Raw genomic sequence first — 24,406 nt, 5'->3', positions numbered from 1 at the left:
CGATCATTAATACGTTTTTTATAGATCAGAGAAATAGTGCTGTCGGGCACATAGCCATCTAACACTCTATCTTCCAACGGGGAATATTCTGGGATAGCAGCAACATCCGGAAAAACCGAACACAGCGCATGGTAGACCTGTGCATATCGGAAGTACTCCCTATCATTTAATTTGTATTCAGTTTTGAGCATTTCAAACGTTTTAAAGGACCCTTTCGCCCAGAGGTCACCCCCCTTACTTATACCAATCATATCCCATTTCTCAAAGCCTTTCGTTTTCCACAGACAACCCAAGCGCTGGGAGGCATACAACGGCGTCGCTCGAGTCAAGCGATCCCTCCACCCCATCGCAGCATTCGCCGCATGCCACACACGTACCGCAACTTGCGTTGGTCCTGTCAACCGTGCATCCGGAGTCGCCGAATACAGTGCCCTATTGTAATCCCCGCCCGGAAGTAATAACTTATCCATCTCGAAGGCCGGATTCAAAGCAGGACCGTATATCCCGTGGTTCACCGCCGCCAACTGAGACGCCCAATAGTATCTTTTAATATCGGGGAGGGCAACACCCCCATCATACCAAGGGAGTGTCAACTTGGCGAGAGCGATCCTCGGTCGCCCGTCCCAAAACAGTTGGCGCTGAAGACCCTCCACCTCACGGAAGTAACGGGCCGGCACGACATCTAGCGTATTTTGTAAAGCGTACAAGAAGCGAGGCAGCGACATCATTTTAAACAATGCCGCCCGTCCGAGCGGAAGCCGTCGCCACCTCGCGACGTCGGCCTTCAATCGCTGGAGTGGAGGGAGAAGGTTTCGCTCATAGCGGACCGCGGGGTCCAGTGATATGAAGATTCCCAAATATTTGAACCCCAATGTAGCAATCTGAATAGGGCACCCCCGCGGCAGGAGGGGGGCCTCGCCCGAGAGGACGTAAACACATGACTTGGCCCAGTTGATAACCAGGCCAGAATTACGACCGAAGGAATTCAATACGTCCACCAATACAATTAGCGACTTTCGAGGAGAGGTGAGATACATAAGGATGTCATCCGCATAGAGGGAGACACGGTCCTCAAATTCCGGCGTCCATCTAATGCCCCGCAACGACGGCTCCCAACGCAACCAGGCAGCGAGAGGTTCTAAAGAAAGTGCAAAGAGGAGGGGCGACAACGGACAGCCCTGTCGCGTACCTCTCCCCAGCGCGAGGGGAGCCGACACCCTACCATTCACCACAACCTGCGCCAATGGGTCAGCGTATAGTAATTTTACCCACCCAATGAATTCAGGGCCAAACCCGAATTTCGCTAACGCAGCCCAAATATACGGCCACTCTAAAGTATCGAACGCCATGGTAGCGTCCAAAGACGCCAAGATGGCCGGCTCACGCATAATCTCCGCTCTAGCAAGCACGCCATGCAACCGCCTCAGATTCAGGGCGGTATTACGATGAGGTATAAAACCGGACTGGTCCTGATGAATCAAGTCGCCCACGACCCGAACCAGACGATTGGCCAATACCTTAGCCAGAATTTTGGGTTCCGCGTTCAACAACGAGATAGGCCTGTAGGAGGCACAGCGGTCTGCCGGCTTCCCCTCTTTATGTATCACAACTATGGTGGCAAGAGGTTGGTCAAGGGGGAGGGAGCCCGCCGCCCGTGCAGCGAGGAACATGTCACGGAGATACGGTGCTATCTTATCTGGACGCAACTTATATAGTTCAATGGGGAGACCATTGGGACCCATGGCCTTACCAGAAGCGATCGAGCGAATGGCCAAAGCAATCTCATCCGGCGACAACTTCGCCTCCATCAATATGCTATCGGCCTCCGAGAGGGACGGCAATGCAATATCTCTAAGCAACAGACGAGAGTCCTCCTCCGAACGCTCAGAGACCGGAGAGTATACCCCACGGAAATAATCCGCGAAGCAGTTAACAATTTCTACCGGATCAGTCACACACACGCCATCCACTCTCTCCACAACCGGCACCACTCTACTCGCTCTCTCCTTCTTGTCCAACCAAGCAATCAACTTTCCGGCCTTATCTCCCACATCATACAATCGTCCTTGTTGCTCTCTACTCATCCTTTTAGCAGCATCCGTGACCAGCGCTCTATAATCTGACTGTTTAAGGCTGAGAACGTGCAATTTCTCATCCGTAACACCCCGCTCCAAATCCCCCTCCATCTCAGCTATGTCAGTTTCCAGGCGAACCACCTCTTCCCTCCCGCACCTCCTAGCATGGGAAACAAGAGACAAGGCATGCCCCCGGATCACCGTTTTATAACCTTCCCATAGGGAGACAGCAGACGACACTGACCCTACATTATCGTCGAAGTAGTGATCAATGGACTTAACCAGTTCCGCGCGAATATTAGGGTTACGTAAATACCAGGGGTTAATTGGCGCTACTCTTCCCTCTGCCCCAGGAACAACCTCCATCTGCAACAATAGAGGGGAATGGTCAGAAATACCTCAGGCCAAATGACGCACCTCCCCAATCATTCCAACCTGGAACGCCGGCATAAGTATATAATCAAGTCTCGAGAGACTCCCGTGGGCCCCCGAGTGGAAGGTGTATTGTGCCTGTCCCGGGTGCATCAGTCTCCAGCAATCTATAAGTCCTAAAGTATCTAGAAAGCCACCCAGCCAGGCCTGGGCTCTAGGGAGATCCCTGGGGGGGGGTGACGGTCCTCTATACCGGATACAACAGCGTTAAAATCACCCCCTAACACCAGAACCCCCCCAGGGAGTCCCAGGACCAAACGCCCCAAATCAGCAAATGTAGCCGTCTGCAATAAGGATACCTATTCTTGATAGTGACGCTGTTTAGTGCTCTCTAATCTATGCAACACCTTAGGCCTCCCTCTCGTTTAGGCATAAAAAACAGAGAGGAAGAGGCAGGGGATCGGGAGGACCGGATGAACCCCATCTGTAACATCTTTTCAAGATATTCTCGGAGATAGATGTTTTCTTTCTACGTAAGGGCATACACCCTACTACAAGGTATACGAGCCCCTGCCTGTAGGTCAATTCGACAATCATAAATCCTGTGCGGAGGGAGACTAGTGGCTTCCTTTTCATCAAAAATAGAACGAAGATCTTGGTACACCGGAAAGACCCTTCTTCTATCATTACTGAGGCTACTAGGGTATGTTCGCTTTTTGGAAGGACGGGCATGTGAGTCTTACAAGTGTCTAACCTGAATTCCAAGGTTAGATATTTCCAATTGATTAGGGGGTTGTGTTGGCGTAACCAGGGTAAACCCAGGATGACTGGAAACTGTGGTGCGTCTATTAAGTCAAAACTCAAACTCTCCGTATGCTTCCTATATATGTCTAGTGTCAGAGGAATCATATTGTGGGTAACAGGTCCTGAGGTTAAAGTACTACCATTGATAGTGAATACATCTTCCCATACCCTTTTAGATTCTTGCTTTATATTGGTTTTCTTAGCCCAGGCGAGGTCCATAAAGGTGCCTGATGCGCCTGAATCGCTCACCACCTGAACCTCTACTGTTTGTTGTTCCCAGGAGAGACAGGCCGAAACAAAGAAATGGTGCGAGGTACCTAGGGACATGTCTGAAAAGGAGACAATTAATCCAGAGGAACCCGAGGGCCCAGTCTCCTTAGGCCTCGGGTTGTTTAGTTTAGCCACCATGTACCCCAAAGTCACCCACTGCGTCTGCGCCGCATTATAGTCATTTGGTTCCCAGACACTCAGCAAACACCTCCTGGCCTCTGGTAACAAAGCGACATGCGTGACCTCCTCCATTACAGTATGTACCCCGTTCCAAAATCGTACGACCTCCGAACATTCCCATAGGATATGAAGAAAGGTACCCAACAAGCCACAGCCACGCTTACACATTCCATCCCTCGAATAACCCATACGTATCAAACCAGGCCCTGTGACATACACTCTATGGAGTATCTTCAGCTGCACAAATCTAAGGCGGGCCGGGATCGCCACCTCTTTCGGGGAGGCCACCGCTGATACCCAATCCTCATCCTCCAGTTCCAATCCGTCGGCCGTCCACGCCTCCCGCAGATGGGTCAGCAAGTCCGTACGATCATTAATACGTTTTTTATAGATCAGAGAAATAGTGCTGTCGGGCACATAGCCATCTAACACTCTATCTTCCAACGGGGAATATTCTGGGATAGCAGCAACATCCGGAAAAACCGAACACAGCGCATGGTAGACCTGTGCATATCGGAAGTACTCCCTATCATTTAATTTGTATTCAGTTTTGAGCATTTCAAACGTTTTAAAGGACCCTTTCACCCAGAGGTCACCCACCTTACTTATACCAATCATATCCCATTTATCAAAGCCTTTCATTTTCCACAGACAACCCAAGCGCTGGGAGGCATACAACGGCGTCGCTCGAGTCAAGCGATCCCTCCACCCCATCGCAGCATTCGCCGCATGCCACACGCGTACCGCAACTTGCGTTGGTCCTGTCAACCGTGCATCCGGAGTCGCCGAATACAGTGCCCTATTGTAATCCCCGCCCGGAAGTAATAACTTATCCATCTCGAAGGCCGGATTCAAAGCAGGACTGTATATCCCGTGGTTCACCGCCGCCAACTGAGACGCCCAATAGTATCTTTTAATATCGGGGAGGGCGATCCCCACATCGTACCAAGGGAGCGTCAACTTGGCGAGAGCGATCCTCGGTCGCCCGTCCCAAAACAGTTGGCGCTGAAGACCCTCCACCTCACGGAAGTAACGGGCCGGCACGACATCTAGCGTATTTTGTAAAGCGTACAAGAAGCGAGGCAGCGACATAATTTTAAACAATGCCGCCCGTCCGAGCGGAAGCCGTCGCCACCTCGCGACGTCGGCCTTCAATCGCTGGAGTGGAGGGAGAAGGTTTCGCTCATAGCGGACCGCGGGGTCCAGTGATATGAAGATTCCCAAATATTTGAACCCCAATGTAGCAATCTGAATAGGGCACCCCCGCGGCAGGAGGGGGGCCTCGCCCGAGAGGACGTAAACACATGACTTGGCCCAGTTGATAACCAGGCCAGAATTACGACCGAAGGAATTCAATACGTCCACCAATACAATTAGCGACTTTCGAGGAGAGGTGAGATACATAAGGATGTCATCCGCATAGAGGGAGACACGGTCCTCAAATTCCGGCGTCCATCTAATGCCCCGCAACGACGGCTCCCAACGCAACCAGGCAGCGAGAGGTTCTAAAGAAAGTGCAAAGAGGAGGGGCGACAACGGACAGCCCTGTCGCGTACCTCTCCCCAGCGCGAGGGGAGCCGACACCCTACCATTCACCACAACCTGCGCCAATGGGTCAGCGTATAGTAATTTTACCCACCCAATGAATTCAGGGCCAAACCCGAATTTCGCTAAAGCAGCCCAAATATACGGCCACTCTAAAGTATCGAACGCTATGGTAGCGTCCAAAGACGCCAAGATGGCCGGCTGACGCATAAACTCCGCTCTAGCAAGCACGCCATGCAACCGCCTCAGATTCAGGGCGGTATTACGATGAGGTATAAAACCGGACTGGTCCTGATGAATCAAGTCGCCCACGACCCGAACCAGACGATTGGCCAATACCTTAGCCAGAATTTTGGGTTCCGCGTTCAACAATGAGATAGGCCTGTAGGAGGCACAGAGGTCTCGCGGCTTCCCCTCTTTATGTATCACAACTATGGTGGCAAGACGTTGGTCAAGGGGGAGGGAGCCCGCCGCCCGTGCAGCGAGGAACATGTCACGGAGATACGGTGCTATCTTATCTGGACGCAACTTATATAGTTCAATGGGGAGACCATTGGGACCCATGGCCTTACCAGAAGCGATCGAGCGAATGGCCAAAGCAATCTCATCCGGCGACAACTTCGCCTCCATCAATATGCTATCAGCCTCCGAGAGGGACGGCAATGCAATATCTCTAAGCAACAGACGAGAGTCCTCCTCCGAACGCTCAGAGACCGGAGAGTATACCCCACGGAAATAATCCGCGAAGCAGTTAACAATTTCTACTGGATCAGTCACACACACGCCATCCACTCTCTCCACAACCGGCACCACTCTACTCGCTCTCTCCTTCTTGTCCAACCAAGCAATCAACTTTCCGGCCTTATCTCCCACATCATACAATCGTCCTTGTTGCTCTCTACTCATCCTTTTAGCAGCATCCGTGACCAGCGCTCTATAATCTGACTGTTTAAGGCTGAGAACGTGCAATTTCTCATCCGTAACACCCCGCTCCAAATCCCCCTCCATCTCAGCTATGTCAGTTTCCAGGCGAACCACCTCTTCCCTCCCGCACCTCCTAGCATGGGAAACAAGAGACAAGGCATGCCCCCGGATCACCGTTTTATAACCTTCCCATAGGGAGACAGCAGACGACACTGACCCTACATTATCGTCGAAGTAGTGATCAATGGACTTAACCAGTTCCGCGCGAATATTAGGGTTACGTAAATACCAGGGGTTAATTGGCGCTACTCTTCCCTCTGCCCCAGGAACAACCTCCATCTGCAAAAATAGAGGGGAATGGTCAGAAATACCTCAGGCCAAATGACGCACCTCCCCAATCATTCCAGCCTGGAACGCCGGCATAAGTATATAATCAAGTCTCGAGAGACTCCCGTGGGCCCCCGAGTGGAAGGTGTATTGTGCCTGTCCCGGGTGCATCAGTCTCCAGCAATCTATAAGTCCTAAAGTATCTAGAAAGCCACCCAGCCAGGCCTGGGCTCTAGGGAGATCCCTGGGGGGGGGGTGACGGTCCTCTATACTGGATACAACAGCGTTAAAATCACCCCCTAACACCAGAACCCCCCCAGGGAGTCCCAGGACCAAACGCCCCAAATCAGCAAATGTAGCCGTCTGCAATAAGGATACCTATTCTTGATAGTGACGCTGTTTAGTGCTCTCTAATCTATGCAACACCTTAGGCCTCCCTCTCGTTTAGGCATAAAAAACAGAGAGGAAGAGGCAGGGGATCGGGAGGACCGGATGAACCCCATCTGTAACATCTTTTCAAGATATTCTCGGAGATAGATGTTTTCTTTCTACGTAAGGGCATACACCCTACTACAAGGTATACGAGCCCCTGCCTGTAGGTCAATTCGACAATCATAAATCCTGTGCGGAGGGAGACTAGTGGCTTCCTTTTCATCAAAAATAGAACGAAGATCTTGGTACACCGGAAAGACCCTTCTTCTATCATTACTGAGGCTACTAGGGCATGTTCGCTTTTTGGAAGGACGGGCATGTGAGTCTTACAAGTGTCTAACCTGAATTCCAAGGTTAGATATTTCCAATTGATTAGGGGGTTGTGTTGGCGTAACCAGGGTAAACCCAGGATGACTGGAAACTGTGGTGCGTCTATTAAGTCAAAACTCAAACTCTCCGTATGCTTCCTATATATGTCTAGTGTCAGAGGAATCATATTGTGGGTAACAGGTCCTGAGGTTAAAGTACTACCATTGATAGTGAATACATCTTCCCATACCCTTTTAGATTCTTGCTTTATATTGGTTTTCTTAGCCCAGGCGAGGTCCATAAAGGTGCCTGATGCGCCTGAATCGCTCACCACCTGAACCTCTACTGTTTGTTGTTCCCAGGAGAGACAGGCCGAAACAAAGAAATGGTGCGAGGTACCTAGGGACATGTCTGAAAAGGAGACAATTAATCCAGAGGAACCCGAGGGCCCAGTTTCCTTAGGCCTCGGGTTGTTTAGTTTTCCGACGGTTTTTTCTGCTTTGGCCTCACAGGACAGTCTCGAAGAAAGTGACCGGGTTTTCCACAGTAGAGACATAGTTTGTTGTCTCTCCGTCTTTGTCTCTCTTCATTATTCAAAGGCCCTTTAACTATTCCTATCTGCATGGGTTCTGGGTCATCGCTTCCCTTGTCTGTTTCAGGTTTCTTGTCCCGAAATGCTACCCATCTGTTGTCACCCTTACCTTTCTCCCTCCTTCTCTCGTTCAGCCTATGGTCCAATTTCACCACTAGATCTATCAAAGCAGGACAAGAGTCAGGAGGGTCCACTACTTGCGCTAATGAGTCCTTCAAGTCTTCCCTCAATCCCTTATAAAAGAATGCGCTGCGTTTTTCCTCTGGCCATCCTGCCTCGGCTATTAATCTATGGAAGGATGTGATGTAACTGGCTAAGTCCTTTGTCCCCTGTCGTAGAGTTAAGAGCTCGGTGTCCACCGAGTGTGTGAATGTATGTTTATCAAACAGCTTCCTAAGCTCTCTTCGAAAGGCATTGTAATCATACAATAAGGGATCATCTCTTTCTATGAGTGGTATGGCCCAATTGGCTGCTACACCCCCTAGGTAAGAAATTACAAAAGCCACCTTGGCCTGATCTGTGGGGAAGCAGGTTGCCTTGCACATAAAATGCAACTGACACTGACTGATAAAAACAGCGAATTTAGCTGAATCACCTAGAAAACGTTCAGGGGGGCTAAGGGTATGGTTTGAGGAGTTGACACATGTATGACCGAACGAGAGGTACTTGGACCAGGTTGGTTTACCTCGCCTTCTGCTCTCCTATCCCTCTGCAGGGCATCTACCCTTGTGGCTAACGACTGGGTTTCAGCTTGTAGGTTCCCAATCATGTTGGCCAAATCAGCCAACGTCACTTGACTCAGTTCCATGGCGTCTGGGCAGAAATAGTTGTCTATTTCGTTTTAGGCTTTGCGTTCAGTCAGGGTATGTCAGGTAAGTAAATTATCACCTGAGATTCTGCAGAGACGCCCAGGAACCGAAGACAAGGTCCTCCACGTCCCCTGATTACCTCTTGTGCATATCAGACCCTATGCAACAAGGGCAACCTGGGGAAGAGGGGAAACAAAACAAGGAAAGGAGGAGATAAAAAGGGGAGGACGTCCTCAGGTTGACTTCGCTTCCAGAAGTGTGATCCTCAAAGCAACTACAAGAAAGAGGAGGGGGTTAGAGAACAGAGTACACACCTTTCGTTTAGTATCTCTCTTAAGACGCAAACCAATACCTTAAAGTTTCCCTCTTCCTATCTGGAACCATTAACAAAACTCATGTGGGGCACAAGTGAGTCTGTATAAACAAGGAAAACAGAAATAAGAATCACCATACAGTGTAATACCTTACTGTGTGAATGAGCACAATTATATACATTTACGTTCACCCCTCTGATTACTCGCTGCCTTGGTGGAATATTCTAGGACTCACAGCCGTGTCAGCCAAGTGTGAAAGGGTAGCAAATGTATAATGTACCAGTATAAGGTCTCTCACACTGGCCACGTAGAATCAGAAATTCCTTAAAGTAATAACAAGGTATTTTCATACAATACAGAAAAGAAAAAATAAAGCAGCGGAATCCCCGCTGTTACCGGTACTCCGTGTCTAAATGTCCAGAGAACGGAAGTCCAAGATATCCCCAAGATAGATGCGGTAGCAGTGCAGGGTCTCTCTCTCTATCCTCCTCTCAATTCGGCTTCAGGAGAGAGCGAAGGGTTGTATCCGTTGTTAATTAAATGGGGGACGAGGACCTCCAAATGAATATTAGGAAATGAAGGCCATGGGAGGTGGGAACACAGAGCGGAAGTAATTCAACAGAAGAGCCCAGCGGCAAGCCCCCCGATCCAGCCGACGAGTGGAACACACTTCCGACTCGCAGGTGGAATCGTCAGCCTCCGTCACCACTCAAAAGCGGAATCACTCTCACCGGCAACCAGCCACCAGGACCAAAACTGAACTCTCTCAGTACTGACAAAAGATACGGACCTCACGGGATTAGCCGAGGTCTCCGGGATAAACTACGGCCTTAATATTTTCAGAGAAAGGCAAAGGATTTCCAAAAAGTTCGTGTAAGCGAAGGTTGGATTCCTCGGAATCCGAGTTTAAACAGAGATCGGGCTTCGGGTCACGGGGTTTCAAAGTTCCTGTACGCAAAGCGTGTGTTCCGGGGGAAGCCAGGCTTTTGAGGCTGCCTGACGTTTTCGCGCATGCGCAGTTCACGGTGGTCTTCCTGCTCCGGCGCGTCGGCAATACTGACCGAGACAGTTGAAATCAACACAGGCCTCAAAAAACGTTCCACATTCAATCCACCGACACACACAGTACCTCCTGAAGAATTGACCTTCGAAAAAGCGGTAACTGAAGATGTAAGAAGATTAAATACGATGGATAAAAGACCCTATAATAATTTGCCAAGAAATGAACAACAAGCACTACGTTCCCTGACGACTTATGAGCAGATAACAATTAAACCTGCCGACAAGGGGGGTGCGATAGTGGCACAAAATACCAAACAATATCGTGCAGATTGCTTACGCCAATTGGAAGACAAGAGGTTTTACCTGACCTTGGAAGTAGACCTGACAGAAAGAATTAAAAAGACTATCTCGGAGATGGTAGAAGAAGCAATCAACGAGGGCTGGATTACCACCCAAGAGGCCTCTTTCCTCCGTACAGAACATCCAGTCATGCTTTATTTTTACACCTTGCCCAAAGTGCATAAACCTCAAAGACCACCGCCGGGCCGACCCATTATATCAGGAATAGGTTCCATATTGGAACCTTTATCCACTTTTGAGGATCATTTTTTGAGACCAATCGTTAGAGAGATGCCCACATATCTGCAGGATACAAAAGACGTATTACGTCTTCTACCAGAAGTCGAGTTTGACATGACCACTGATTTGTTGGTTTCTTTTGACGTTGAATCACTATATACGTCAATTCCTCAATATGAGACCTTAGAAGCTATCACATATTTGCTATCGAACAGAGATCTGGACTTAATTACTCCTGTACAGTTCATCATGGCCTGTGCACAACTGGCCATGAAAGAGAACTTCTTCAGGTTTGAGGAGACCACCTATCTTCAAACCTCAGGTACCAGCATGGGTAGCGTTTTTGCGCCGAGTCTGGCGAACTAGTACGTCCATATCATCGAACAACAACACGTTCTGAATGAAGCTAATCCCTATGCTGATTCGATTCGTCTATTGAAGAGATACATAGACGACATATTGGTCATATGGCGAGGAGATGCAGATTCTGTCCTTCATTTTTTATCGTGGCTAACTACAAGGAACAATTTTCTAAAGTTCACTTCAGAGTTCGATAAATACAAACTACCTTTCCTGGATATTTTGATATACGTTACACCGACAGGCCTTGAAAGTGATTTATACAGAAAACCTATGGCCAGAAACTCTCACCTTTGCTATGCTAGCCACCATACGAAATCACTTAGGGATAACCTGCCATATGACCAATTCCTTCGGATCCGAAGGAATTGTTCAACTGCATAGAAATACAGAGATCATGCGACAACATTATCTAAACAACTGCTAGCGAGAAAGTATCCCAAGAAATTGGTAAAGCGCTCTCTCAAACGCACTATAAATAACAACCCAGAGGGACTTCTCGATGTACCTGTGTCTAAACCAGTGATGACGAGATTAACATTTGTTAATACTTTTAGCACTATATCTAATGGAATTCAGCGAAGTGTTCGGAAGAACTGGAACATATTGAATGATGGCAATGAAAATATCCCACTGCCATTATTTTCATTCAAAAGAAGTACCAATTTACGCGACAGACTGGTTCACACTAGTCACACTAGGCCGAAAACTCTACTTCCAAGAGTGGTGGGTACCTTGTGGGACCTCCCTGCAGAACAAGGACACTATCCATGCGGGTCTTGTGCTGCTTGTCCACAAACTCAACAATCAAAATCAGTAGACATAGGCACAAACCGTCCATGGGTGCAAAATAAATTCACAAACTGCAACAGTGAGAAAGTCATTTATTTAATCACATGTCCTTGTACTTATAAATATGTTGGAATGACGACCCGTATGGTAAAGTCACGTATTCTCGAACACAAGAGCACAATCAGGTGTAAAAAGCAGGCAACACGACTAATGAGACATTTCACTGAGGCCAAACATAAGGCAGATGATTTCACCTGGACAATTTTAGAACAACCGTTTATCCCTAACGACATATCTGACATTTCTAAGTTTCTGTTTACAAAAGAACAGAAGTGGGTTTTCAAACTGACAAAATGGGGCTCAATGATGAAATTCCTAGGACTCTACTGAATTAGATGAACCACTCGCATTCTGCATCTGTAATTGCACTTACAAGTGGCACTAAGATCCATAGTAACCAGATAGAGACCAAATACCTGCTTGTAAAATCTCTGTCAGGGAGTTGACATTGCAGAACTCATTGAGATCCATGTACTATTGTATGAGAGGCAACATTGTAACACTGACAATGTCAGGATAAGCATGCTAACACACATTTGTAGTTAGCATGTGACTCGGGATACTATAGTATTACAGAGTCTAACAAACTACGTTACCCCACATACATCGGGCGCATTTTGTAGTCAACAAGACATAGACTTCAGAACATTGCGCTGGTTTGGAAGAAATTGCTTTCAAATGCAGCAATACTTCTGCATTTTAATTGACCATTAACAGTGAAAAATAATCTGAGAACTACCTCTCCAATCGTGCCTCGCGAAACATTTGTAGTTATCATGTGACTCGGGACTTGATAGTATTACAGAGCCTAACAAACTACGTTACCCTATATGCATCGGGCGCATTTTGTAGTCAACAAGACATAGACGTCAGAACATTGCGTTGATTTGGACCGAATTGCTTTCAGATGCGGCGATACTTCTGCATTTTAATTGACCTGTAACAGCAAAAATCAATCTGACAACTACGTTTCCCACCGTGCCTCGGGACACATTTGTAGTTATCATGTGACTCGGGATACAAAGTATTACAGAGCCTAACAAACTACGTTACCCTACATGCATCGGGCGCATTTTGTAGTTAATAAGACATAGACGTCAGAACATCGTGCCGGTTTCACAATAGAATTGTTTTCAGGTGCGATAATCCTTCCGCAGTTAGACGAGGCTTCGTCCTGACTTCGGTACCTCTCTCCCCAGCTCAACGGCCGCATGAGGTACCAACGGACAGGTCAGTAAATATAACCACCAATATGTTGCAGTTTGACATCGACTCCTCTGCCAAGATTTAACATTGCAGCTTGACATTGACTCTTCTGCCAGGATTTAACGTCTAGTAAATCTTGTAACAGAGAGGGCTCCATTATCTTTATCCAACTGCTTTTATTAAGCAGTGACAAACGAGTGGAAGCACCGACAAGGAGGGCTTTCGCACTCAGAGCGGTCAGGAAACGCAGATATCTTTGTAATACAAGCGCTTGTACCGCAAAGCTAATAAGATTGCCCCCTTTACGTTTTTCGTTTTAAATTTCTAAACTAAGGGGATGAAATACTATAGATGACAAGTACTATTTCCACACAACATGGATCTTTAAAAACCTTTGTTGGCACGAACTTGTAGAAGGATGTGCTATTTCAATAGACGAGCATAGATATGTTGTACAGCTTTGGGAAGCATGCAGTTCTAGTTTGTTAAGAAAAGTTTGATGCACATATGAAACAGTGCAATTTTTCGGTTCAACATGAGTGTGAGGTATTAAAAGTGTCGACATAAATATCATGTCAATCAGAATACCATCACCACTTGATTAATATACTTTGTGAGTGTGTAGATTCTATCTGAAAACATCACTAAGTACAAATTAGGTTCAATTTTTGATTGTAAGGTATGGAATTAGCCTCATTGCTATTTTACTGCTTATCTAATTCAAAGAGTGTTACTTAAAGCAGGAAATTTGTTTTTAAATTAGAGGTAAATGAATGTACAGGAAAGAGGACACGCTTTCTATGTACATCATTTTTTTAGATCTTTTTTCCCTCTTGCTGATAGAGCGGGCCTCCATTCCTGAGCTATGGCCAGTGAGGTGAGGTCCATCCCCCGAAAGATACGGGTGAGCATAAACTTTGTAAAAAAATGTTGATGGAAATATACAATTTGATAGGTCTTAAGAGATGGTTATTGATTTATCACTTGATGAGAAAGTATATTATATATACACTAGACCTATTGTTCTGTATCCTAAATATTACTCTTCTGTTTCAGGATTTAACAATATCCTGTCACTTTTTGAGGATCGTCATACCTGCAAATCAGGTTTCTCTGGTTGTATTGATTCCAACCTTGAATTTTCACTTGTCCATTCAATTTAATTTGTTTTACTACGCAGTAGCAAATATTTATTGTGGTCCTGAGGAAGGCCTAGGATAAATTTAATATCTCAGAAGGCCGAAACATGTAGACCAGAACCAGTTATACCTAGGCAGTTAATTTGTTAAAAACTGCTTTGGCGCTGTTTTTAATTTGGTCAGTAGAAGATACTTATTAAAAAAAAAAATCTTCCACTACCAATTTTAACATCACTTTTCACTTCCATGTAGTGCGTCCATCACTCACATTTAGGGAATATCTCCTCACATCTGTAGTTTCTCACTTATTTCTACATATTGAAGACATCCGTGATCTCCCTTCCCTTAGTGAGAAGGTTGTAGCCCCTGGTTGCATAATTAAGTAACCAGGAAGGAGAACCCAGATAATGAAGCATGTCACTTCGGTGAGTGATGGGTATCCGTCCTTTTTAAAGGATTTTCCTTTCCAGCAAAAATCTTTTTGCCTCTTTTTGAAGTATCTTGACACTATAGGATTACAGCACAATAGGTTTTTTTGTAGACCTTTCAGACCCATGGATAGTTGTTTTGTTCTACAAGTTATCTTAGGGGAGTATATCCATGCTAGGTCTTAAAACATTCCCTTAGACCCTCTATTTACTGTTTGGTTAATTTTGTTCTTTACATGAGTACCAGTAAACGATACACGAGGACATTCATTATTTGGTAGGTGCGGGGAGATTAAGTGATTTGCCCAAGATCACTGGATTTTGATCTGATGCCGAGGCTTGAACCCAGTTCCCCAGCTCCAAAGTGAGCAGCTTTGGCCCCAAGTCTACATCCTCTCTCCTAGACCGTCTGGGTTTCAGACTACACAACTAATATTATGGCGGTCGGTTGGGCGCTGACGCAGCAGAGCGTGGATGTGGCAGCCTCGGTTTTCTGGCAGTCAGACCGCTAAACTCATAATCAGCCCCTTAATCACCACTTCACAAACTATTTAGCCCAGTGCTTTAAATGGAAAAAGAAAAGTGCTGGTACTCACCAAATCGATTGAGGGTCTGGTAGGGGCGTGGCTTCGGGGCAGATATTTAACAATAGCGTCATTTTCTTATAAACTGCAAAAGCCCCCTAGTGTTCTTCGGCTAATTGGTGTTTTAGCACTTTTATATCGTGCGAACTTGTTAAAGGGTATTAAAGCTTATTACTTGAGAAGCAGAAGTTTTACATGAAAACATACTTTTTTGTGTTTAAGGCACGGGGAGATTGCCCAGAATAAAAGGATTGGATTTCAACTCCCTGTGCCATAAAAACAAAATAAAGTATGCTTTCGTGTAGAACATGCACTTCTCATTTAAAGTGCTTTAATACCATCCTGCCAAGTGTGCGCTATATATAACTGCAAACCAAGTACACATTGCGCACTGTACACTTGAGACAACATTGGCCAAAGGCGTTGGGCGCTCTGACAGTCAGTGACGAGTGTATTCCAGCACCGCAGCCTTTACACGCTAACTGGCAGCGCAAACGTTCCAAAGTGAGGAGCTCTGTCCGTCAGGCCACATCTTCTTACTCCTGACACGCTGTCACTTAAGAGTGTAAGACAGCAGCAGCAACCTAGCGCAGGAATACACTCACTATTTACTGTCAGAGCACCTCACAGATACGCTCCCTCTGAATGTATTCAGCAGCACCTGCGCTGCATGAACTCCCATACCCCAGAGTCTGACCCCAACATGCCTCTAGGAGTACCGGTACTCTCTTGACACAAGGAGAAGTTCCGGTACTCTAGGGGAGAAAATTGACGAGTGCCGGTACTCCGTACCGGTGAGTACCGGCCCATTTAAAGCACTGATTTAGCCCCCCATCAGCACACCTCTATGTTGCCCTATACTGTATAATCCTCTTGTGGTGTAGCGGTCTAGCGGTAATTACGCTCGCCGCGTGACGTCACAGGACGTCCGGCGGCGGCCATTTCCCGGCGAGTATTACCGCCGAATTCAACGAGGATAGAGCTCCGCTCCGGCGCTCCTGTGTAAGCTAATAAACGCAGTACACCACAACCTTGTGTACGCGTGATTCTTTCTGTGGGGCTGTAGTAAGCAACATCATTACAATGGCGACGAGGTGGTGAAGGGTGACGCCCACGCACCCTGGACCCGAGCCCCATTGAAAACGAGGGAACCCGGCAGAGGCCACCACGAGCATAACGCAGGAGCGCGGCAGAGAAGCGGAGGACGCGCCAACCGTCGAGGGCGCCAAGGAAAGCGTGCTAAGCGCACCAAGCTCCTAGAACAGGCGAGAAGGGCCCGCAGAGTCAATCGGAGCAACCCAGAACAGGGGAAAGAAGGTACAGGACACCGCCAGGCGGGGACTGGCCAGCACCCTGGAGGTAGTCAGCGGCAGTCCCGCGGTGAGTGGAGAGTCCGGTCAGGAGGAAGAAGAGAGGGGCAGCGACGTCGGAGAGGAGGAGACGTTGGGCACGTCCACACCGAGAGGAAGACGCGCCGGCAGGGGGAAGAAGATGACCTCTCAGACGTGCTCCTTAACGAACCCGGTGCCTTTCTTGGCAAAACCAGGGGAGCCCGAAATGCCGTGGGAGGACTGGAAAAGGTATTTCCTAAACTACCTCGCAGCCCTGGAAGAGGAGGGTGACACCCCGTACACGAGCTCGCGGCGGAAGAAGATTCTCCTCCACCATTTGGGCCCAGCAGGGCAACGAGTGTACCAAGACCTGGTGAAGGAAGATAGGACGGCAGCAGGCGACGACGTGTTTCAACATGCAATAAACGACCTGGACGCCCATTACCGCCCGGTGGTGTGCACGGCAATAGATAGGTATAACTTCTACCATCGGAAACAGAATAAAGGAGAATCCGTCGATGAATACGTGGCGGCCCTACAGAAACTGGCCCTAACGTGCAAGTTCGGTACCCTGCAGGAAGACCTAATAAGGGACCAAATCATCATGCACACGGTGAACACCGCCATCCAAGAAAAACTGTGGACGAATGGAGACGCGCCACTGAAAACCGTCGTGGCCCTAGTGAAGAAAGCAGAACTAACCAGGAGGTGCGCAGAAGCGGCCAAACGCGAAAACCACCCGGAGCAGGTGGTATGCAAGGTGGAAGACCAGAAACCACCTGACAGCAAACAACCGGCGTGGCAACAAGGCACACGGGCCCACAGAAGATTCAATGCCAGGACGACGAGAACACAAGGGCAAAGACAATGGAACAAGACGGCCTGTTACAGGTGCGGCAGTGGCACCCATGCAGCCAGCGACAAGAGTTGCCCGGCATTTGGCGCCAAATGCTCGTATTGTGGACTCATAGGCCACTACGAAAAGGTGTGCAGAAGGAAGTTCCAGAGGCAAGAGGTGAAGTACGTAGCCCAAGGGGCGCGCGAAGAAGACGAAGAAGTAGATAGAGAAGAGGACGATGAAATCCTGATAGTAGAGGAACATGTATTGGGTATAGAGAGCACGGCGGACAAGAAGCCAAAGTGCGAAATGACGATAGGAGGCATAAGAGTCACCATGGTAGCGGACTCAGGTACGCCATACACAATCGTACAAAGGAGGATATGGGAGGAAGACTTCGCACCAAGCACAGCGTACTACTTGAGGCCCACTGACTTTCATCCGGTAACGTTCACGGGGGAACCGATACCCATGGTGGGGTATTGCCCGCTAACCTTCGAATTCCGAGGACGTACATGTGAGGGGAAGCTGTACGTGGCGGAGAAGGGACCGTCGGTGTTGGGCTGGAGAGACCAAGGAGCCTTGGGCATAAAGCTGAACCCAGGAGGGCACATGCAAGTCCTTATGACCGACGATGGGCAAGACCAGGAAGCCCAGCGATGGAAAGAAGAATTCCCGGAGGTGTTTAAAGACTCCATTGGCCGCATGGCGAAGTTTACACACAAGATTCAACTCAGAGCGGGAGCCCAGCCGGTGTCCCACAAGGTGCGCAACATCCCATTCCGTACAAGGGTTGCACTGCAAGAAGAGCTACAAAGGTTGGAGGACAACGGCGTGATAGAGGCGATCGACAACGCGGAATGGTTGGCCCCCTTAGTAGTGGCACAGAAACCCAACGGGAAGGTGAGGCTGTGTGTCGACCTAAGGGAACTGAACAAGAACATTGTGGTGGACAAGTTCCCGCTTCCCAGGATCAACGAGATGCTGGCTAAAACCCAAGGGGCGCAGTGGTTCTCCACCGTAGATTTGACGTCCGCCTACCACCAGATTGCTCTGCACCGATCGTGCAACCACCTGACGTCGTTCATCACGCCGTTCGGGTGCTACAAGTTCCTAAGGATGCCGTTCGGTCTCGCCTCGGCAGCTGCAGTCTTCCAAAAGTTGATGCACAAGTTGTTCCACAAGAAGACAGGCATCCAATACTTTCAGGATGACATCTTGGTAATGGGAGCCTCCCGAGCAGAGCATAACAAGAGGTTAGCGGAAGTCCTGACAGTGCTGAAGCAGAACGGGCTCACTGCCCAATGGGACAAATGCAAGTTCGGCTTGAACACAGTCACGTACCTAGGGCACGAGATAAGCCGGCACGGCATAGAACCCAAAGCGTCCAACGTCGCAGCAATCAAGGAAGCTCCCACCCCGTTGAACAAAGAAGATGTACGGACCTTTCTGGGGATGGCGGAGTTTTATAGCAAATTTGTTCCCCATTTCGCTTCCAGGACCCATCATTTGAGATCGCTCCTCAAAAACAAGTCCACGTTCCTATGGACGGGAGAGCATCAACAAGAATTCGAGGAAGTGAAAAGGAACATCAGCGAGGCAGTGCCCATTCAGGGATACGACCCCGACGCTCCCACCATGTTGACTACAGATGCCAGTGACCGCGGACTGGGGGCAGTCCTGACGCAAAGGACGGCAGATGGGGCGATAGCCACGATTAGTTTTGCGTCACGAGCGCTAGCCCCGAACGAGAGCAAATTCAGCGTCATCGAAAAGGAAATGTTGGCAGCTGTGTGGGCGATGGAGAGATTCCGGCAATTCATATGGGGCGGAAGGTTCCTGCTACGCACAGACCACAAGCCGTTGGTGAAGGTCCTCACGTCATGCGGACATGAGCATGCCACGCCACGAATCGCGAAGATGAAGCTCAGATTACTAGACTACGTCTATGGTGTGGAATATCTCCCAGGACACAAGAACAAAGTGGCAGACTTCCTGAGTAGAGCGGTGTCCAAGGAGGCCTCGGAAGTCCAAGACGAAGGCGGATGGGAGGACTATGCGGTAGCATTCACAGGCGACCATGAAAGAGCAATAGTGCCCAAGAATGGGAAGAGGAATACGGAAAGGACGAGAAGTTGAGTGCCATAAAAGCGTACGTAACGAACGGATGGCCGGAGAAGAGATTGCTAGGAGAAGTGCTCAAACAGTATTGGGAAGTACTGTCTGTAGGAGACAAGCCATGGTTCCTGTTACGCGGCAACAAGGTGGTTCCTCCGTCATCGTTGAGACAACGCATAGTGGCCATCACCCATGAGGGTCGTCTGGGTATAGTGAAGACCAAAGGGAGAGCTAAGGAGGACTACTGGTGGCCGGGGATGGACATGGCAGTAGAACGCCACGTAAGAGAATGTGAGCAATGCAGCAACGCGGACAAGACTCAGAAAATGTTGAGGCCACCCCTGGGCAGATATGCATGCCCGGAGAATCCATGGGAAGAGATCTCCATTGATGTCCTGGGACCCATAACGGACACTAACGACATCCAGAAATATATCACAGTAGTGGTAGATCGCTGTTCCAAGTGGCCGGAAGTCCATGTAGCGGACAACGCGGAAACAGAGACAATCCTGGATTTCTTGACAGAGGTCTTCATAAGGGAAGGTATCCCCAAAGGGATCCTGAGCGACAACGGCCCGCAGTTTACATCTAGCAAATGGGAAACCTTCATGGACAGGAATGGCATCACAGTTCGGCACACCCCAATATACCACCCTGCCGGGAATGGTGCAGCGGAAAGGTTCAACAGAGTAATCATGGGGTCGGTACAAGCAGCGATCAGTCAAGGAAACAACTGGGAGAAGGAGTTGAAGCGACTGATGTGGGCCTATCGGATAACCCCCACTTCAACGGGGTATAGTCCGTTCCGAGTGCTAAGAGGACGAGAGCCGTTCACAAAAGACAACGTAGCCTGGAAACGCCTCACAGTTTAGAGCCATTGGTCCCCAGCAGTAGTGCGCAAGAACCTGGAGAAAGCACAGACAGTGTACACCGAACACTATGACAGGAAGCACAACACAAAAGAAGTCGCACTGGAGAAAGGGGAATGGGTGAGAGTCAAGCTACCCATCCGGAAGAAGAAAGGAGACAGCAAGTTCACACCCCCTTTCCAAGTGTTGGAACCGTACTCAAGGTCAGCACTTCTCAGTGACGGGAAGGTATGGTCGCAGGACCGCATGGCGAGATGCATGCCCACGGAAGGGAAGAAGACACAGGGGGTGTCGACCCCTACAGGAACACCCAGCGGAAGGAAGAGCCCGGTGGCAGATCGGGAGAGTCTCCAGGGAGGAGTAGAAAGGAGTCCCCAGGTGGGAACAGGACACGGAACCGGCGAGGAGAAGAGTGTTCGGGAAGAGGACGCCCGAGATGGGACTGAGAATGATGAGTGGGGAGAAGCAGGAGTGGAAAGCAGTGAAGGGGCACCAGGCCAAAGGAGCGTGATAACCACTCCGAAAGCTGGCGAAACCAGTAAGTGGACACGACGAGGAAGAAGAATCATACTGCCCCGAAGGTTCGGGGAATTCAGCATGGACAACAAGTAAGACTGTATATGTTCCACGGGGTTGTAAGTTTGGGTTGTGTTATAAAAGGGGGAGATGTGGTGTAGCGGTCTAGCGGTTATTACGCTCGCCGCGTGACGTCACAGGACGTCCGGCGGCGGCCATTTCCCGGCGAGTATTAGCGGCGAATTCAACGAGGATAGAGCTCCGCTCCGGCGTGCCTGTGTAAGCTAATAAACGCAGTACACCACAACCTCGTGTATGCGTGATTCTTTCTGTGGGGCTGTAGTAAGCAACATCATTACACCTCTCACAACAGAAAAAAATGCACATCTCAAGTGATTTCAAAAGGATCCTCTGCAAAACACATCATCTTTCTTGGAAAAGGTTGCGAGATAGGTTAATTACCTTATTGCGGTCTGCTATAACATCATTCACTTTGTTTACCTATACAATATCTCGAAAAAGATATCCATTCATCAAAATAAATATTTTTTTCTTGAAAACTAGGACAAAAATAACATGCCTCGGACGTTTCGGAGGAAAATAATTTATGAAAATCCAATATGGTAACTGTGTTAGTGACTTAAACATGGGCAGCACCATGCAACTCTATAGACGTGCGCGATTGGAGCCATGTTAAACTGGATTGACAGCTAACTGAGCATGCCCGCAAAACGACCACGTTAAAGTCAGGCAAAAAAAAAATATATATATATATATACACACAACTATTTTTGCAAGATTTCAAACTAATCGCCCTAATCACAGACGCGTAGGTTCGAATTCATATAATCCAGTTGGCTCACTGCGTGAAAGCGCGCACGCGGGAGCTGAGACGCAAATTCGGGAACGCGCCACTCACGTGCACGCGCGCGGAGGGGGCGTGGTGTGGTGTACACGCGCTTGGTACAATCTAGCGAATGTTGAGGGGGCGTGACCGTTTGTTGTAGGCGCGAGCGAGGTGCAGAGCGCTGAGGTACTACGGAGAGAAGGAATACGTACCATAGGATTGTGAGGTGGGCCGTGTACAGGAACGGAGTGACGGACGTATTCCAAATAAAGATTAAACGTGAGTTAAGAACGTAAATGCGTCGACGTTTCTAGTCTCCGCGGGTAATTGAGAAGGGGAAAAGCCCTGTAGAACCCCATTTTTTTAGTGGGCTTGTGATAGCCGTTGGCTTTGTGAGCCGCCTTTTGTACCTTCTTTACCTCGAGAGAAAAACGTAACCCCTGAGCGCCATGCTACGTTGTTTTCAGCTTGCGCATGCGCCATTCCTGTGCTGGGTTTTCTGTCGACGGTTTTATTGTTTTTTTTCCTTTCACCATTCGAAAAATAAAAGATAGCTTTGGTTGGTGGTAGTAATGATGGTACATAAATCTGATTGGTTGAGGTGCCCAGCAGGAAAAATGCCGAATGATGCTAATTGGCTGGTACCCGGGGAGCTTGCGTGTCCCCTCCTCCCCTCTTTGTGTTCATCCCCCTCCACCCCCCCCCCCTTCATCCGTGCTTAACCCTGATTGGTGGGTTACCCCTGTTGCTATTGTCCTCTTCTGCTCCCGAGATGCTACGAGGTCCATAGGAGCTTGCTTTGGGACGTTGAAAGCTCTGGTGGGGGATGGGGGCCCAAATACTGCCGCCCTTCAGGTTTCCAAATGTAGTGTCAGATTCGCACAGCACGGTGTCCCTTCTTGTTCCACCCAGCACCAGATACAAACCTCGTGCTGAGCTTTGGCTTTTTTTGTACATCGTCATAGCAGTAAAACAGAATTGTATCTACTGGTTATGTGACTATTTGATGTGACAGGTAGAGAAGGTGCCCTGAGTTGCCCTCTGCGGATGGATATTTATTTATGCATTTTTAAAAAGCGCGGACTTTACCCGAAGGTGTCAGAGCGCTGTACAATAGAACCAGTTCGTTACATGAGAGAAATGTTACAAAATAGAACGTACAAAAATAGCAGGACACAGAATCAAACACAGCAGGCAAGAGGAACACAATATCAAACACAGCAAGCAAGGAATGCACCAAAAAAATATAACAAATTTACAATGTACAAAAAAATAAATCAATATAACAAATTTACAATGACTAACGAACTTCCTGGCGGGATATACAACTATCCCAGACAAAGGTGCTTTTAGAGCGCCAGATTCTTCTGGGAGTCATGTTGATGCCCACAGAAAGGGATGGATCTTAGCCAGACATTCCCATGTATGTTCTCTACCCATAATGTTTTCTACAATAATCCGCCCGCACTTCCTCGTTAGTGTCTAACTACGTCCTCCATTATGAAATTGTGGTAGAAAATTGTGTTGTGGCGCCTTCTGTCCAAAGACTAAAAGTGGTACCGTTCTAATGTTTCGAACGGCATGTCTCCTACACTCGCATTTTATCGAAATTGTATTTTAAGACATGATCATAAAACGAAATGACATTCTGGAATGTGTGTATACCCTTGACTCTTGTTCATTGTGGGGCTATTACACAAATCAGTTTTGGCACTTTTTTGTAATGTTTATTTTCCTCATTCTGGTATTAGGCGGTCCAGCCCGTATCAAATCACCAGTGCATGTACTGCATGTGAGTTCATTTCCGACGCACCCACCATTTTGCATTTCTTGTTCTCGCCTTAAAAAGAAATGCATTGCGGGTTACGACGTTTGTTGTTTTGCATTTTTGTGTAGGTCCATCCCCCCCTCCCCCCCGTTTATAAGGCTGAAAGTGCAGGTGCATCGTTTTCAAGTTGAAGATTAGTAAACACCAAGATGATGTGATGTGCTCCCGTGGAGTCAGTACCATCGTCTGATCTAGGTCGGGGTTGATATCGTGAGTCACATATGCCTTTACCTTTTAGTAGCTAGAGTGAAACGGTGCACGGTTTTATTCCCGATAGGAGTCGCGGATTATGACGACTCTCTCTAATGGATACTTAATGTCCGGCCATATCCTGTTAATTTATGCTCTCTGGAACAACAAAAACTAGTAGTTAGTTGATTGGATGGAGCGCTGTTGCAGACTACATCTGCAGTGACATTGGAGTCCTCTGCGCAACCACCGCTGGACGTTGTAGAAGACTCCACCATCTGTGAATTTGCATTCGCAGAGCTGCAACAGAAGTGAAAGTTCTACCTCCACACTTTGTTGTCACTGATTGGAACCAGTGTGCCCCCCGCTCCTCTACCACTAAGTATATTTTTAACACAAGTGCACCAAAGTTAACCACACTGAATGGAATACACTCCAAATGCTCTGACTGCATATGCCATGGCATTTGTTGTGCCCAAATGGTCTTTAGTCATCATACTCCTTGAACACATCACCACATCCATTACAAACCAGCCACAAATTCTGCCAATCAGTAATCCGCATTTGCGTACAACATGCAATACAACATATCATGGAGCTGTGGGGGTACTCTTCTACCTACTGATGTGACACCCAAACTGTTGTTGATTCAACATCTTTGCTTTGTCCCCACCAGAGTGCTCGATCTATTTTTGTTGCTGCACCAGATTTTAAGAGCCTCTTTTGCCATGGGATCCATCAACGTGTGAAGCATAAGAAAAACAAAC

At 48.1% G+C, this 24,406-nt stretch overlaps 1 protein-coding gene across 2 annotated transcripts in view; it reads left to right on the top strand.

Moving 5' to 3' along the window:
• The first annotated feature begins 21,709 nt into the window (after window positions 1–21,709).
• The window catches only part of HP1BP3 (heterochromatin protein 1 binding protein 3), a 784,108-nt gene continuing 781,411 nt past the window's right edge, over window positions 21,710–24,406 (top strand). Inside the window, exon 1 of one of the 2 annotated variants that reach the window (XM_085608963.1) lies at window positions 21,710–21,901. The gene's annotated coding sequence lies outside the window, so the exon portion shown is untranslated. The remainder of the gene's footprint in view (window positions 21,902–24,406) is intronic. The other variant, XM_085608964.1, reaches the window with a different exon arrangement.

This window comes from Triturus cristatus, chromosome 1_2 (genome assembly GCF_964204655.1).
Source record: "Triturus cristatus chromosome 1_2, aTriCri1.1, whole genome shotgun sequence".
NCBI lineage: Eukaryota > Metazoa > Chordata > Amphibia > Caudata > Salamandridae > Triturus > Triturus cristatus.
This window is presented reverse-complemented; position numbering and strand designations above follow the sequence as displayed.